The 13,825-nt window shown below is 47.9% G+C and overlaps 1 protein-coding gene across 1 annotated transcript in view; it reads left to right on the forward strand.

The window, feature by feature from the left end:
- Window positions 1-2,131: 2,131 nt before the first annotated feature.
- Window positions 2,132-13,825, forward strand: part of HUWE1 (HECT, UBA and WWE domain containing E3 ubiquitin protein ligase 1) — a 1,034,695-nt gene continuing 1,023,001 nt past the window's right edge. The window contains 1 exon segment of the mRNA XM_030194273.1: window positions 2,132-2,177. The gene's annotated coding sequence lies outside the window, so the exon portion shown is untranslated.

Raw genomic sequence — 13,825 nt, forward strand, 5'->3', positions numbered from 1 at the left:
CTTCGGCAGTATGCCGTCGGACCTTAACGAGTAGGGTAATGGTGATTCATAAGCCTATTCCTAGACGTTATGCCCCAGGAGGAGGGATGGAGTTGGCATCACTATAATCTCCAGAGTTTGAGTTGTGAGACTTATCTCTGCATAAGCTGATTTTAGTCTCAAAGGGGGGAATGAGGCAGTGGACAAAAGAAATTGTTAATTCTGTTAAAAGCTTGGTGTTTAAATTCTATTTCAACTTTTTAGTCCTGTAAAGTGAAGGAATGTCATCTGGTTTAGATTCTCAAATGTCTAACTTTTGCTGGGCTAAAGGTTAGAAAGGTCAGTGAGAAATGAAACTCTGTCCCTTTTTGAGTGATGGATTGCTAATGCTACCACATATGGATACCATTATGAGCCAGGCATATTGCAGGCAGTTAAAAGGATTAGTTTTAAAATGCTTAGAAGAAAATAGTTAGATTTAAGAAGTTCTTGATAGATGTAGATTATGTCTTATAAGGAATTTTGATTTCTGCTTATTTTAGAATATGTTTTATTCTGTGTAATTAATATGTAGAATATCCTTTCAATCCAGTGTTACATATTTGCCTGACTTTTCAAGTGAGCAGTTTAAAGAGGTCAGCATCTGGTTTGAATTATCTACAGTCCTAGCGAGTTCTGTGAAGGAAGCTAATAGGTGAAAGAGGTCAGGACTAGTCAACTCTCTTCTCCTTGATTGATTAGCTAAGTATAGGACTGGTTCTGGAAGAAATAACAAATCACGTATGTGCGCCATTAAGTAAGACTGGCCCTTGACCCCTTAATGAATGCCAGAGTTCAGTTAGCAGTTAGTATGAAGTTGACTAGGAATATGAGAATAATAAATGTCAGATTGGCCCCTTAGCCCCTCAATGACCCTAAGTTATGAAGTTAGCTGAGAATTTAATAATAATAAAATGTTAAGAGAGAGGAGCCCAATTGTCTAGCGTGAGAGGCCCCAGGTCATAGGTCAGTTAGGACATGTCTGGAACCAATGTAACTGATATTTTGAACATATGTATAGAGATGATTGGTTCAGACAGGGTAATTAATCTATTCTTTACCATCTGGAAAGTAAGGGGGGCTAGGAGGGGGTTAGAACTGTATATAACTGGGAGCAGAGGCAGCTTACGTTGGTAGTCAGAAGAAGGAGCTGAGAAGGAGAGAAGAGAACTGAAGAGGACAGACAGAAGCCACAAAGACACAGAGAGCTGAGAAAGAGAAGAAGAGACTTAGAGCTGATGTCCTACTTTGTTTGCTGGCAAATAAAGAAGATTTCTCTCTCATTCTGGTGTGTGCTGTTTGACTCCTGAAGTACCACAGATTCTGCTAACACTAGTGGTAATTCCTGCAACATTAGGGATATTCAATTGTTATTTCATGATATTTATATCTACAAATGGGAAGCTTTCAAATAAATTAAAAAGCTGTCCAATAAGTAAAAAAACAAAAACACTTTTGTCCTCCACCTTTTAAGGCACTGCCTATCCAATTGAAACAGCTTTAGACTTGTTACAGATGGACCAACAATAAAAAACGACAATGTGGGTGCAGCAGCTCATAGGTTTGCTTGTTTTTTGAATGAATGGGGATGACGGCTGCGTTGGGAAGGGAAACTATCATAATTGTCTTCCTTGCTTACACAGTGGACTAGACAGATAGGCTCACTTCCACTCCTGTTTATTAAACCTCCTTGGTCTGACCCAGTATGCTACTCTTATGTTATCCCTCACCTTTCTTTAACCGCACCCTTCCCACTGCGTATCCTATTGCTAACTCCTTCGTACCCACACGTTTTTCTTCTTCCACCTTCACCACCGCCTCTATTTGTGATACTTCAGGTCTGGGGCAAATAGTTTAGCCTTCTCTTAGGCAGGCAGCCAGAGAGGTAGGCGGAGAATAACCTTGGTCTCCTCCTTCTGACTCCTGACGCAGGGCAGCGCTTGCGTGAGGTCAGAGGCGAGCATCAGGGGTGGGCTGCGTTCGAGACAAGGAAGTTAGAACGTAAGGTAACCATTGGAGGCAGGGCAGCTTGCGCGAGATACGTAATCTCGTCGGCTCTCGCGAAAGTTGGTACTTCTCCTGGCGGTGACTGCTCGATGTAAGATGGCGGCTGTGTCCGGCACTGGAGGAGGTGAGAGCTGAAGGCGGCTACGGACGCGGTAAGTATTGAGGTGTGGGGAAGAACTTGGAGTAGGAGCAGGCGGGGTGGAGGGAAGTTGAGTGTTAGCGTAGAAGGAAAGAAAGTTAATCTTGTTTTTAATGCATACAGTAGAGGGGCCGGGGCCTCGCCCAGTTTCCATGTTAATTCTCTACTTTTTTTTTTTTCCTTCCCACACTCCGTGTTGGAAACTCCACGTCCTGTGTTCTGGTTATTTTTGTGTATGCGGGCTGGCTGGGAGGATGGGCGCTGACTCAGCGCGCGGGAGCCGGTGGTGTTATGGGAGTGGGGGGGGGGGGGAATAGTCGCGTGCCTTCCAATTTGGCGCATGCGCGCTATTACAGAACCTATGGGAGGGGAGCGTGTGGCCGGTATCTTTCCTTGCGCGCCGCACTCACGTCACTCACTGACGCGTATGTTTGCGCCTTCTACTGTACCTTCTTATCCCAAAGCCCCTGTGGTAAGCGCCCTACAGGGGGAGACAAAGAAGCCGCAGTGCGGCCTTTGACACCCCTTCTCCCCTGGCCTACTTCCTCCCTTTCTGCCGGGAGGCCAGGAGTCCTCGAACGTAGCCTAATCCTCTGCCCTTTTCCTTGGGGATCCCTGGGCTCTTGCAGATACCGCAGGGTTAGTGTGGCAGATGCTGTGGAAATGAGTCGGAAACTCAGTGTATCAGAGATCGACTCTTATAATATCTATTAAATTATGTGTTAATACTTTTGTATTCAAGCTCTATACTGTGGTGGCATGTTAATCTTGGCGGTTCTTTACCTTTCCCGGATGTCCCATATCCCTCGTTAATTTGGTCTTTAGAGGTTCTGCTGTAACGAAGGAATGGAAAAGCTGAGATACTAACTCCAACTGGCGACTTTCACGTGTGTTCTAGTGAGAAGTGCGCTGGGGTCATTCCATTCCTGTGATCTGTATGTAATATGATGTATACTGTGGTTTCCCAACTTCCCACCGTTCTGGCATCTCGTGGTTTATTTTAGTTGTCACTGCTGCTTGCTCACAGTGACCCAGGATATTTATAAATGATCATTACTGTTGAATTGAATTTGGCCCGGGGATTCTCAGGACTTTTATTTTGATGTGTCATGATGGCGGGTTGTTCAGACTTGATAGACTTGTTAACCTATTTGTTAGAAGCTGAAATCGAACGTGATTTTCTGTTTGGTTTAATTTAAGTAGATACTAGACTATATTATGAAATTTCTTTGTAACTTTAATTCTTGCCTTGTGGTTTTACTCTTGAATTTTTCTGTTTGCCTGCTTATATAATCCTGATCATAGTGTCTGGACATCTGTTTTCACTGTAACATAGTAAATGAGGGCAGATAAAGACCTGTACTGTAGGGTGACAATAGTGAAGGAAATAGTTGTAGCTAATATTTGCTTGCATCCATCAGGTCTTACACACAGCATCATATTCGTTTTATATATCCTTATTTTTTTTTCTTCTTTTGGACACATTAAGGGAATTCTTGGTTAGAATTTTTTAAAGTGCAAGGTTTCTTTGTAAAATGGTGCAGATATATTCTGTTTTTCTTAAGGGGTGAAATGTTCTGCATTATAAGCACTATGTTTTTTATCTGTACAAATTTCCTTTCTTAAATGCAACATGCATAATTGAATCCTAGGTATTCTAGTTGAAAGCACCACAAAAACTTTTCTGTTTCTCTTCCTGCATGCAAGTACCATCTTGTTTTGTAACCCATTTTAGTGGTCCCTTTAGTTAAGCTTTTTCCGTTGTGCTTCATTAGAGGAATATGCTTAGTAAAAATAGGGCTGTGAGTGTTACATGGCTTGAAATAGATTTTATTTTTTATTTTTTTGTAGTACTGTTAGGAGGTGGGGTAAGGTTTACTGTCCAGCTGGAGAGGTAAGAATGTTAAGAAATTGAATACTGTTTTCACTGTAACTTCAAAACCAGTTTAGCAAATTATCCCTCTAGCTGCTTCATTAGAAGCATGTTCTAGTTGAGTTTTTATTTGGATTTAGTTTATGCCAGTAGTTCAAGGGAAGCTACATCAAGATAATACTATATGTATTTTTCTGTTACAAGAGGGTTTACGTAAATCTGTACCCGAGGAAGATAAAAACTTGCCCAAGGTCACAGTGACAGCAGAATTTGAACCCTGACTTTTCCAGTTCTTACCCCTGTGCAAACCATGAGACTGCTTCATTCTGGTCTGCTACGCTGAATTTTATTTTTCAGATAAAAATATATACAGATCCTTTCCACCTAAACACCATGGGCAAGATTTTCTCACAGTTTTGTAACTAAACTGGAACACATTTAAGTGAAACCAGATGATAAAAGAGAAATATGTTTTTGTTAGTTGCTAAATACGTTTAAAACCATGCAGCTTAAGTAAACTTGTTTTCATGGGAAAGTAAATGGTAGAAGCAATAGAGTGCCAGTCTTGATATCTCTGTACTGTGACCTTAAGCATATTACCTTTACCTCCTACTTCCTCAAGACTGTAAGCTCTTCAGGACCGGGGTGTTATGAAATGTAAACATGAAGAAGTACTTAAATGTTTTGGTTGCTTAAAGGTGCGGTGCTATTCAATGTACTCAAGCATTGGATTTAAAAAGTGCAGTGTTAAAGCTTCTGCCCTTACATCTTAGTTCAGAATGATAACTAACAGGTCACTTGGGTAGTTGGAATCAAAAAGGTTGTGTGTTAGTCTGAACTCTTTAAATTGCTGGTGGGAAAGGTGGCTTTAGTCATGAAGTTAGGCTTTCTTGGATCTTAAGCAATAACTTGCAGTAAAAGTTCACTAAAGGTTGCCATTGATTTTAAGCATGTAAAATAATGCTTTTCATTGGGACAGATTCTATTTAAATCAATAGCCATTCCTTAGCATCCCTCCAGACTGGCCTAGACTGTGACTGATGGGTTGTGCTTGCCTTCCAGCAGGTGGAGACTGAGAATTCTGATTGAACAGAGTGAGCCAATAAGATCCCTTGGTAGAACTAGAAAGATCTAGAAATCTGTCTTCAGCAGGTGGAAGGTTGTGAGCCATTCAGTCTCTCTGAATTTTCTTTTCCTTTCTGTGGTAAGTCCTTTATCTTTTCCTTCTGTATGCCTGGGCTGTATAGAACAACTTGTTCTCTGGAGGCTGAGGTCCGCGGGAGCCTATTCCAGCCTCGGGGTGTTACATCTGTGTGGCCGGGTCCCTCCTCCTCCCCCACAATCCTCCCTTTCACAGCCTTCAGTGCTTTGCTGATTGAGTCTTAGCATCTTCAGGGGAATAGTGTCTAGGCAGGGAGAGGCAGTCGTTTTCTCTTGGTTCACAAGAGAACTTAAGTGTCTGCAAAGTTTATTACAAAAAAATTATTGTGCAGCATGGGGCATTGTCCTTTAAGTTTTTACGGGTATACCGGCGCGTCCTGGGCTTGTTTTTCGTCTGCTCTCTCCTTCCAGCTGGAGTTTCTAGTAAAAAAAAAAAAAAAAAAAAAGCATGCTGTGGCTTCATTATGGCTGAGAAGCTCCGGTGCTGTTTAGTTTGTTAGCACTGTGGTTTGGGTTCTAGTGGCGCTTGTAATTACTGCACTGCTGCCAAGGGAACCCCAGAGTCTCGTCCTGTGCAAGTGCTCTCTGCAACTGTCATTGAGGCGGTGAAAGGAAAGTCAGTGATCCCATTTTCAGTGGGAACTGTCGCCATTTTGACGACTCCTGCTGGGTAGGCAGAACATACCTGTTTCTGTGCAGGTTCTGGTTCCCCAAGTTGTTTTGGAGGGTAATTTTTGCATTTCTGCAGGGTTAGAGGACGGCTTTCACTCAGAATTTGTTCTGCAAATGTATTAAGCCTTTATTCTACAGCAGGCTTCCCCTTCTCCTGGGATTTCAGAAAAGAGACCCTCAGAGGGTCAGTTGGTAGCCACTAAATGAGATAGAGGCACAGGGGCTCTGGGGGGACGACCTAGGGTCTGACCCAGTCTTAGATATGCAAGCTTTAGAGGACCAGGATTTCTCTCAGGCAGACAATGTAGATGAGGATCCTGCTCCGGTGGATTCAGAATCCGATCCCTTTATTCCTGGCCAGTATCCTTCTGTTCTTAGGATCTTTCACAAGGAGGACTTGCAGGAGTTAATTTCTTTGGGTTCCTCCACCTTGTGTTTTGACGAAGAAGACACTTCTGCTTCAGAGCCTCGTAAGGTGAACCTATTAATCAAAAGGGTCCGTAAGCCAGGCAGAACTTCTGCTATGCATCAGGACATCAGAGATTTCATTCAGGCACAGTGGGACGTTCCTGATGTGGCCTTTAGACCGGCTAAATCCATGGTACATCTCTCTCCGGTTCCTGAGGCGGACAAATCTCTTTTTAAAACTGCCTTTAGTGCGGTCACCAAGCAGAATACTGTGCCCGTTGATGGGGGCACGACACTTAAGGATGTGCGGGACCGTCGTATGGAAATGTTGCTGAAGAGTAGTTTCGATGTGTCTGCCTTAGCTGTACAGGCGGCTATCTGCGGTTCCCTAGTGGCCAGAGTATGCTTTTGGTGGTCAAAAAGGATCCTTGATAGATCCTTGGATGATTTATCAGCTATTGATGCTGAGGTGGTGAAACTCGAGATGGGCTCAGCTTTCCTAGCTGATGCTGTGTGTGATCTCTTGCGGGCTTCAGCCAAGTCAATGGCTTTAGGAGTAGCTGTGAGGAGGTCTCTTTGGCTGCGAGGCTGGGCGGCGGATGCAGCCTCGAAGTCTAAGCTCAGTAAGTTTCCCTTTTGGGGCTCATTTGGGGAGGACCTCGATAAGTTGGTTCGTAGTTTGGGGGGAAACTAAGGTTCCGAGACATCCCGAAGACAGGCCTGAGCCCTCTGGGAACAGCTTGTTGTCCGGTTGGGGTCGTGATTTTCGTTGTTTTTAGGTGAATAAACAGACCAACTCAGAGGTTCCAGTCCTTTTGGGGAGTTCACAGAGGGGTCAGAGACATGGGGAATTCTTTCAAATCACCTGCTCATCCATCCCAATGAAGGTGTCCAGCCCAGCCTCTAGTGCCTGTAAGGTCGTGTTTGGTGCAGTTTTAGTGGAGGTAGGCCCAAATCACCTCTGACCAGTGGGTTCTGGAGGTTATTTGAGAAGGATACATCTTGCAGTTTGTGTGGTCTCTCTCAGATGCGTTGCTGGAGTCCCCTTGTCAGTCTCGTCTCAAAGCGGGTGTCGTCCGGGGAACTCTGGAAAGGCTTCTCAATCTCCAGGCTATTTGTCCAGTCCCCACGTTGGAGCTCAGTCAAGGATGCTATTCCATTTATTTTGTCGTCCCCAAAAAGGAAGGCTCTTTTCAGACCCATTTTAGACCTCAAAGTAGTCAATCGGGCACTAAAGTTCTCCTTTCGTATGGAAACTCTACGGTCAGTCATAGTAGTGGTGCGGTCTGGTCCGGAGAGTTTTTGACGTTCTTTGATCTCACCGAAGCATATCTCCACATTCCGATCCGCCCCTTGCACCAGCGGTTCCTGCGCTTTGCAATTCTCGGCCAGCATTTTCAGTTTTGGGCATTACCCTTTGGTCTGGTGACAGCTCCATCCACTTTCACCAAAGTAGTGGTTGCAGCAGCCCTCAGAAGGGACGGGATTCTGGTCCATCCTTATCTGGATGATTGGCTGATCAGAGTGAAGTAGCACAGCGAGAGTCTTCAGGTCACGGAGAGAGTGGTCAATTTCCTCCAGTGTGCGTGGTATTATCTGCAGGCTTTGGGCTCCATGGCGGTAACAGTAGAAGCAGTGCCGTTGGCCAGGGTGCATATGAGACCTTCAATGGTCTCTTTCTAGGTAGTCACCGTAGAGGGACTCCCTCCTGTGAAAGTTGTCACTACCAGCACAGGAGAGTGGCAGGCAGTCTTCGCTGGTGCCTCCGGATGCCCAATTTGTTCAGAAGGATGCATTTGGAGACCCCGCAGTGGATTGTGGTCACGACAGACCGCAGTCTTTTGGGCTGGGGAGCTCATTGTCAGGGGCAGTATGTCCAGGACCTACGGTTGCAGGAGGAGGCATCTTGCTTTGATCAATCTCTTGGAGACCAGAGCAATACGTTTGGCCCGCCAAGTGTTGTCATCTACTGAAAGGTGCATCAGCCTGCATCATGTCAGACAATGCCATGGCCGTGGCCTTTGTCAATCGTCAAGGAGGAACTCGAAGTTTGCGTCTAGAGTAGGAAACGGCTCAACTCATGAGCTGGGTGGAGTGGCATCTGGAGGCCCTATCGGCTGCTCATGTAGCAGGAATGGAGAATTTTCAGGTGGACTTCCTCAGTCGCACCACTCTGGATCCCGGGGAGTGGGCTGTCAGTGACAAGGCGTTTTGGATAATGGTGGATCGCTGGGGTCTTCCAGTCTTGGTTCTCTTTGCCTCTGTGTCCAATGCGTAAGTCCCGCAGTTCTTCATCCGGATGTTGTCTAAGGGGGGCAGTCTAGTTTGTCCCTCCTCGTGGGCGATTTTTCCTTTGTGGGATCTTAACCTGGTTCTCTCAGCTCCGTCTCGCTCTCCGTTTGAGCCTTTGACATCCTGTACCTTGAAGGATTTGACTTTTAAAGTAGTTTTGCTGATGGCCCTAGCTTTGGCCAGGAGGGTGTCTGAGTTGCAGGCCCTTTCTTGCTGCCCACTGTTTTTGTAGTTTGCTAAAGACCAATTGATATTACAGCTGGTCCCTTCCTTTATCCCTAAAGTTGTGTCGCGGTTTCATGTCTCTCAGTCCGTGGTTTTGCCGGTGCTGTGGTCTTCTGGCTCAGAGGAGCAGCGGCGCCTGAATTGTCTGGATATCAAGAGAGTTCTCAAGCATTACTTGAAGATTACATTCTGTTTGTATTGATGGTGGAGTTTGCAGGGGGTTAGTGGCTTTTAAACCTACTCTATCTAGGTGGCTTAAGGAGATGATTGCTTCTGCTTACCTCCTGGCGGGCAGGTTGGTACCTGATCCTCGTTGCATTCCTTTTCTAAGTATTACCGGTTGGGTGTGCAAAGTCAACAGGATGCAGTTTTTGGAGTGCAAGCTCTCACAGCATGTTTGCTGGGGTCCGACCCATCAATTCTTACTGCTTTGTTACTTCCCATCAGTCACAGTCTGGGCTGGTCCGGAGGGACTAAAGGAAAGCAAATTAGAAGGTAAGGCCTCATTTCTCCTTCTTTAGTGTCAATCCGGACCAGCCCAGAACCATCTCATTCCTGTTTGCTGTTATTGGTATTATGCAGTAGAGTAAGGTGCATGGTAAGACTGCTCTGAGTTCCTTGTCGTCAGCAGCAGATGAATCCATTAACTGATGGGTTGTATCCGCCTACCAGCAGGCGGAGATAGAGAACACTGAAGAACCACAGTGACCCTTGGACGGCTAGCCCCAACTGCCTTCAGTATTTCTCTATCTCACAGCAGGTGTGGACGTAGCTTGATCAGCTCCTGGATTTCTGTCTGTGGTGGCTCCTGTGCTTTGCCAGTTGAGCAGGGGTGTTGTGGCTGGTGGTGCCCACTTTAAAGGCATATAGGTTTGCCCTTTCCCTGCCTTACCCATTCCCCTACCTATTTCTGAGGCTTTTCCCCGAGATTCTGGTTCTGTGCAGCTTCACCGGAGCTCATTGACTTCGGTCTTCTGAGGTGAAAGTGGTGCCCAGCTCCTCCGGGGAGGTCCCGCAGATGCCGTTCCGAACGGGGTAAGTTTTGGCGCGAAGCTGCCATTTTATTGCTATAGTTCCGTCCAGTCAGGCGATGGCTGCTGAGGGAGTTAAGCGCTGCTCCTGTTGTGGTAAACGCAGATCAGTAGCGGGGCTGTGCAAAACGTGCTTCTTAGACGCTCGCGCTTGTACGAGCATGCCGAGCGATGATTCTTCCCGCTCGATGGAGCTGGCAGTGGGCGCCATTTTGGTGCGCTGCATGTCTCAACCCTCACGGTTGCGAAGGAGTCTGTGTAGGGGGACGCCTCGTTTAGAGGCTGTCAGTGGCGCTCCAACATACTTTTCTCCTGATTCGGAGGCGGAGAGTCAGGGTGAGTTTTTCTCCCCTGAGTTTGTGCTTTTAATGCATAAAGCCTTCATGCTGAAAAGAGCTCTGCCGCAGGTGTCTGACACTGCGCTGCATTCTGGTTCCCCCCCTCCCCCCCGGATGTTGATGGCCCGGGACTGGCTACAGAGGTTATTTCTTCCCCTGAGCGTTGGAAGGACGCTAAACGTAGACGGGTAAATTCCCCGTCTGAAAGTGGCGCATCTCCCCCCCCCCCCCCCCCCCCCCCCTCGTGGTCAGGTTGTGGGGAGTCTGAGGGATCTAGCAGGCCCTCATGGACGGATGATCCAGATGAAGGTGCCTGTTTACCGGGGCGCTCTGCTGGGTTTTCTCAACGTGCCTGTTTTCTGCAGAGGAACTCCTTTCGTTCGGACAAACTCTCCGCAGCGGCCGGGTCTCGGCCTGGAGTTCAGGGGCGTCCTCCACAATGATGGGACGCCTGTCCACTCCTCGATTCCTGCAGTAGGAGGACGGCTTTCCCTCTTTCTAGAGGAGTGGACCAAGATTACCTCGGATCAGTGGGTCCTGGACCTGATCAGAGAAGGTTACCGATTGGAATTCGGTGCCCCAGTGAGAGACGTGTTTGTGGAGTCCCGATGCGGCACTGCTGTAAAACGGGCAGAGGTAGAGGACACCTTGCAAGTCTTGCTGCACCTTGGAGCGGTGATCCCGGTGCCTCCCGCCGAACGCGGCTGCGGCCGCTATTCCATTAATTTTGTCGTGCCTCGAAAAGGCGGGTCTTTCAGACCGATCCTCGACTTGCGAAGAGTCAACGAGGCCCTAAGAGTACGACACTTTCGCATGGAAACCTTGCGCTCCGTCATTGCGGCGGTACAGCCAGGAGAGTTTTCTCACGTCTTTGGACCTAAAAGAAGCGTATTTGCACATTCCTATTTGACTCCCGCATCAGCGGTTTCTCCGGTTTGCGGTGTTGGGACAACATTTCCAGTTTTGGGCCTTGCCTTTCGGCCTAGCCACAGCTCCCTGTACCTTTTCTAAGGTAATGGTGGTGGTAGCTGCCTGTCTCAGGCGAGAGGGTATCAGAGTTTACCCATATCTTGACGACTGGCTCATCAGAGCGGATTTGGCAGCCGAAAGTCATCTTGCCACGGCCAGAGTGGTTACAGTTCTGCAGGCGCTAGGCTGGGTGGTCAATATACCCAAAAGTCACCTGACCCCCTCTCAGACTCTCGAGTATTTGGGGGTCCGGTTCAACACGGCCTCAGTGTTTGTCTTTCTCCCCGACCAAAGGCGGTGCAAGCTTCAAAATCAGGTCCGTCTGCTCCTGCGGATGCCTCGCCCTCGAGCTTGGGACATGGTCCAGCTGCTGGGGTCGATGACGGCCACCTTGGAGGTGGTTCCATGGGCGAGAGCGCATATGAGGCCTCTGCAGATTGCCCTGCTTCAACAATGGTCTCTGATTTCCCAGGAATATCAACGCAGACTAATGTGGCTCCTTGCGGCTCGGCTCAGTATGGAGTGGTGGCTCTCCGACAGGATGCTGCGCCAAGGAATGCCACTGGCGCTTCCTTCTTGGTGCCTGGTGATAACAGATGCCAGCCTTTTGGGCTGGGGAGCGCATTGCCAGGGAAGCTATACTCGGGGTTAGTGGACAACCGTGGAAGCGGGATGGTCCATAAATCGCTTGGAATTGAGAGCGATATTTCAGGCTCTTATGGTCTTCCAAAGGACTCTGAAGGGGCTTGTGGTCTGGGTTCTGTCAGACAATACGACAGCGGTGGCCTACATAAATCGTCAGGGCGACACTCAGTGCAGGGCCCTGGCCACGGAGGCTGCTCAGATTTGCCACTGGGCCGAGCTCCACCTGCAGCTTCTGTCAGCAGCTCACATTGCAGGTGAAAGCAACGTGCAAGCCGATTTTCTCAGCAGGCACCAAATCGACCCGGCGGAATGGGAACTGGTGGAAGAAGTTTTTCTTCTGATTTGTGCCAAATGGGGGACACCCGGAATGGATCTAATGATGTTAAGTGCAAACGCCAAAGTCCCTCGCTTTTTCAGCAGAAGGAGAGATCTTCACTCGGCGGGGTTGGATGCACTGGCTCAATCCTGGCCTTTGTGCCTCCTGTATGTGTTCCCTCCTTGGCCCTTGATAGGGCGAGTCCTCCTTCGGATTCGACTACACCGGGGATTTGTGATTCTTATCGCTCCGTACTGGCCAAGACGTCCGTGGTATGCAGATCTCTGTCGGATGATGGTGGAGGCTCCATTTCATTTGCCTCTGGTGCCGAACCTGTTGGTTCAGGGTCCGGTGTCTATGGAGGATCCCTGCCGATTTGGTCTTACAGGGCCTGGCTCTTGAGAGAGCGCAATTGAGAGATAAGGGCTACTCTAACAACGTCATTTCCACTCTCTTGCAGGCCTGCAAGCTGTCCACCTCCGCAGCTTATGCTCGGATCTGGTGGAAGTTTGAGGCATGGTGTGTTTCAAAGGCGATCACTCCCACGCGGGCTATTGTGTCGCCGGTGCTGGACTTTTTGTAGGATGGCTTACAATTCCCTGCGGGTTCAAGTGGCAGCATTGACATGCTACCGAGGGAAAATCTCTGGCTTGTCCCTTGCTGCTCACCTGGACATTGCCCGATTTCTCAGAGGGGTGCTGCGGCTCTGCCCTCCAGTGCGGTCGCCTTGTCCGGCCGGGAACCTGGGGCTGGTGTTGAAGGCTCTCCAGCGTTCGTCTTTCGAGCCGCTTTGGAGAAGGATGTGACTCTCAAGACAGTCTTTTTGGTGGCCATGACATCGGCTAGATGCGTGTCTGAGCTGCAGGCGCTGTCCTGTCAGGACCTTTTTCTACAATTCTCGGAGTCCGGAGTAACAGTATGTACGGTGCCTTCCTTTCTGCCTAAAGTGGTTTCAGCGTTTCACCTGAACCAGCCCATTTTTCTTCCTTCCTTTTCTGGGGAAGATTTCCCGTACTCCTTTGGGCAATTACATCTTTTGGATGTCTGCAGGGCTCTGTTGCAGTATCTACAGATGTCAAATGACTTTGGGACTTCTGAACACCTTTTTGTATTGTTGACATGTCCTCGACGCGGGTGCCCGGCATCTAAGTCCACTATTGCCCGTTGGCTCAAGGAAGTAATCTTTTCTGCGTATCTGCTTTCAGGTCGGTCTCCGCCTGAAGCGTTTAAGGCGCATTCCACGAGAGCGATTTCCTCCTCGTGGGCTGAAACGGGTGCACTCTCTATTCAAGAGATCTGTAGTGTGGCTACTTGGGCTTCTCAGCTCTCATTTGTCCGGCATTACAGGCTGGATGTTGCAGCGAAGCAGGATGCGATTTTTGGAGCACAAGTGCTTGCTCACGGAGTGGCCTGTTCCCATCCTAAGTAGGGAGTGCTTTGGTACATCCCATCAGTTAATGGATTCCTCTGCTGTTGATGACAAGGAAGGGAAAATTAGGTTCTTACCTTGGTAATTTTCTTTCCTTTAGTCACAGCAGATGAATCTATGATTCCTCCCTGTCTGACTTTGTTTTTGTTGTTCAGATCCTTCATGCAGATACCGTATCGCATCAGGAGGAGTTGAAGATCAGTTCTCAGAGTTTCTACATGCTGTTCTATTGCAGGAGGTTGAGAATGTCCCTCCTTCGTTGGTTATTGCTCCGGTTCTGGGGCGTTTGTTCAATGTGAGGA

Source organism: Microcaecilia unicolor, chromosome 2, assembly GCF_901765095.1.
Source record: "Microcaecilia unicolor chromosome 2, aMicUni1.1, whole genome shotgun sequence".
In the NCBI taxonomy this organism is placed as follows: Eukaryota; Metazoa; Chordata; class Amphibia; order Gymnophiona; family Siphonopidae; genus Microcaecilia; species Microcaecilia unicolor.